Here is a 4,340-nt window from a genome sequence, read left to right as displayed (position 1 = left end):
ATACGTATATATGAGTATACCGTTTCTGTTGCGCGTGTGTGTGTGTGTATATATATATATATATACACACACACTGTACATATTCCTGTATAAATTCCGTCCGCTAAAACACATCGTCGCGTTTTATTCATATCAATAACGCGCCGCCGGCGTCGATTTGAACGCGTCGCGACATCGCCTGCGATTCAATTCATTCAAACAATTCGTTTATTTCTGATTGAAATAAAATAATTAACAAACACACAAAGACTCAAAGATATAATACATTTAAGCCATCTTTAAACTTAAGAGTGTCTCTCTTTTATTCACGTTGCAATCCCGCGATGCGGTTTGCACGATGTAGAACGTAAAGAGAATAATGGCTGCGTTTGGGAAAAAAGCAGCTTTGCAACTGTTGTAACTGTTGTAACTGTTGTAACATTCTTTAAGATGATCGGTTATGTCCAGTGAAGAATTATAAGGGCGAGATCACAATCATATTAAAGAATCATACAGTTGCAAAGCTGCAGCTTTTTCTGCTAAACGCAGCAGATTTTATTATTGTTGAGAGAATTATCTATTTGCAGAGTATAAAAATATTGGATCATAATCACGTCGCAAAGCACGAAGATAGCTCTTCTTTTTCACGTCGCCGCACTATCGTCATCGCGATTATGCGATTCGCAACGTGCCGCCGCTAATTGACATCTGATACCGATCGATCTCTCCTGCGCGTACGCTTTACACCGCTGGTCATTAATTAAATTCTCACCGGGCGCGCAAGCCTGCCGATCGCTGCTGTATAAATGATAAAAAGCCCATCAAAATGTACGTATTAAACGATAAATATTTCGTTCACTTACTCGTCCGTCGACGTCGCGTTTGTACCTTATTCACCACGATATTCAGTGCGTCGAATATTTATAGCTAACGCTCTCACGTGTTTTCCCGATTGGCCGTTCCAATAAACGTATCGCATATATATATATATATACATACATATAATGTTACTTACGAACTTACGATTTCAAGTAATTAATTAAACTCCTTGTTTATAAACATTTTTATACATCCGTAGCTTTTTACAGCATACAGAGATTCCTGCAAATTAAATTTTCGAATCTGAGAGATTCGAAACCGAATAAGTTTGAAATTTTGAATTATCAGTAGTCCGATTACAAATTCGCCTATTTTATTTTTGCGTTTTCGAACGTATGATCAAAGATTCGATTCAAATGATTGATTCGCACACCTCTACTTAAAGCTACGAACGGGAGAAGCTTTATTCTTCATTTTAAGTAAGTGACGCTCGCTCTTTTAGATTTCTATTTAAAAAATTAGTCCTGCCAAGATATTTGATATTGAATATTTAAAAATCTCGCTTTGACGAAATATATATGGATTCCTCTTGTTTAGTTAGATTTATTCTCATCGGTCTAAATTCGTATCATATAATTGTCTTATCTTAAGATTAATTTCTTTCTCGAAAGATTGAGTGTTAAAGCATTTGTAATTAAGATTAAGATCGGACTCCTCTATAAAGTAAGATCGATGATATTCAGGTGCCGCGCATATACATTTTTAAATGTTTTTAATTGCCCGATTCAAGATGTTCTCAACGAGGTGTCGTAAAAGCGCGTGCCGGAGGTTTTGAGAATCGAGAAGACCTCACCTTTTTACTCCTTTCCTTCACCGGACCCGCGGACAAAGAGCATGATCGCGGGTATTTTTGTTGATGAGCGTACGCGGGTTTAGCGGTTTATGATCCCATAAATTCCGTCTGATTTCGGCGTAACGGACAAAAGATCGGATGGTCGTGTCGCGCGTATCCTACTATTCTCGTTTTCGTCGTCAACGGTAAAATGGAAATGACGCTTTATTGTTCGAATGGACAAGCGTAGAAGACCGGTAAAAACACGCACCCGAAATGAATTAAACGCGCCCATGCAATCGGGAGCCAATCCGCTCTCAATCGCGATTATGGCTAATTTCTGGGTGTAACTGATCGTTGAATGATTTTCTTTAGTAAGCGACATCATACCGTGAATGTTCTCGATGAAATATCGCGGGATAGATTGCCAGAATACTGAACTATTATATGATAACGATTAAACTTGGATTTAAATAACTTTCCGAAATTATGCTACGAAGGTAGACGTTTTGTTTCTCGATAAAAGTGACGACATTATGCAGCGTCCTGTATAAGATTCGCTGAGACTATTGTGAGGGAGCAATTTATTATTTAATAATATTTTGATACTAACAACTTGATCGATAAATTAAAACTGTGTCTATCTTCTTAAATATTTTAAGAATTATAAATGAATTATTAATAAAGTAATGTTTCGAAATATTTTAACAATTACATGAATTGATTATTAATTATTAAATGATTATTAATCATTTTGCATGCAACACAACGTACTGAAATAATTAAAACAATAAACAATGGATCTACAATATAAATAATAAATTTAAATCATTGTGGACTTTTCCAATTAATAAAAAGTTAAATAGAGAGATATTCACTAAGATTAATTAAAACATGTAAACCATATATTAGAATCCCTGAATTGGTTGAAAGCAATAATCGCTCCGGAAAGAATAAACTCTGAAAAATATATATAAACGCACATAAGTCTCATATCTTTTTCAAAGACACTAAGATAATAAGTCTTGAAAACGCGAATAATGATAATTCCGCCGTGTCTTTTATTCGATTCGCACGTTTCGATCAGAGAGATCAATTTAATCTCCCTTAATCCGCGCAAAAAGTCCGTCGGATCTCGACGACCGATATTTACGGATTCGATATCCCAGCAGCCGTTCTCTCGCACAGAGCCCGGCTTAAGTCGACTAATTTCTCGCGTTCGAAAGGTCGGATCATTAAGGTCTCCGCATAGCGAGAGTGCCAAGGAACCTCTCTCGAGGCTGCGAGTCGAATTGGCGTCATGTGTATTTGTATGTGTGCTAATAATCTCGAACTAAAACACCAGATTCGATAGATACGAATCTCCGTTGAGTTAAACCAAACGAGAGTTCTAAATAGAAGAGACGAGAAATGCCTACAGATCCTCTAATAATTTTTTTGTCTGTATAATTATTTCTTGAATAATTCAATGACAAATTACATTATTCAAACTGTGTCCAATGCAAATTATCAACATTCAAAGAATCGAAATTGTACAATTTGCAAAAATTAGGAAAAAAAATTGTAACAATTCGTCATAGATCTTGTAAACATGGATACGCCTTGTGGCAGTTGTGACTAAATCAGGAGTCCGGGTTGACAGAGCGAGAGAGTTTAATAAATTCTATCCTTCTATGAGAATGAAACTACTGCGCAAACTCGGGTGTAATGTCATATGAATACATGTATAGACTTCAATTATGTTTTATTACATTTTAAAACAAAATCGTTCGTTAAACTTAGGAAAGGAAATATTGTCATTCTTTCTTCAATATACATCACAGCTCCAATATATCCAAATAACATTATCTTATCATTTTTGCAAGTCTTTGCCAATTATAACCTATCGGTTAAAATTACACTGCGTATATATATTTGAGATTGTTGATCATTTCTCACACAGTCATACAGTCACTTCGAGCATGCGCGTCGTATGTATAATGTATACAAATATAATATACAAATATTTGATACAACGAAGGATAAAAGATATAACGCATTATGTCTCTTTTTATCTAATGAGATAGGCGCATCCGTGTGTATAAGATCTATCCAATATTTGTAATACAATAACGGACATTCGGATTTTTCTCAGTTTGACATTTAATTATTTAGCGGGGAGAGAGGAAAGGGAAAGAAGGAACGAGATTGAAATCTGTCGCGAGGTCTCGTGCGGCTTATAAAATTGCGGCATTTAAATTCCGTTTGCATATTCCGGACGGATGCGAGTTGTATGAAAATTGCGTATGATAAAAATGTAAAATGAATCGCATAGATGTGGAGACGAGCGGGGAAAAACTGAAGCTTAATAAAGCGATTTACGATGGAGAAGCGAGACGACTTGGCCGACATCGATCCGAGGAAGCTGTTTCACTCGGGACACTCGGTCAGTAAACGCGCTCTCGTTCTACATCTTGCCGTTGCATTTTATGGCTTCCTTCGATTATTACTTCAATATGCGCTGCTATCTGAATTATCGTAAATCCAATATCGTTATCTACATCGACGGTCGGGCCAAAGCATATGTTGTATCCGCTGCGTTTAATCCCAATATCAGTTAAATATATATCAACCATTATTAATATTGCGAATGATTATTAATATCCCGCACAATATACACTTTCTTCAAAAAAAGAGAAAAAGTCGCAAATGAAGTATATATATATATATA

The 4,340-nt window shown here is 36.0% G+C and overlaps 1 protein-coding gene across 1 annotated transcript in view; it reads left to right on the top strand.

Annotated features, from left to right (window-relative positions):
* Window positions 1-4,340, top strand: part of LOC108753925 (homeobox protein Nkx-6.1-like) — a 54,485-nt gene that overhangs the window by 8,596 nt on the left and 41,549 nt on the right. The gene's annotated exons all lie outside the window — the stretch shown is intronic.

This window comes from Trachymyrmex septentrionalis, unplaced genomic scaffold (genome assembly GCF_001594115.1).
Source record: "Trachymyrmex septentrionalis isolate Tsep2-gDNA-1 unplaced genomic scaffold, Tsep1.0 scaffold115, whole genome shotgun sequence".
Taxonomy (NCBI): Eukaryota; Metazoa; Arthropoda; class Insecta; order Hymenoptera; family Formicidae; genus Trachymyrmex; species Trachymyrmex septentrionalis.
This window is presented reverse-complemented; position numbering and strand designations above follow the sequence as displayed.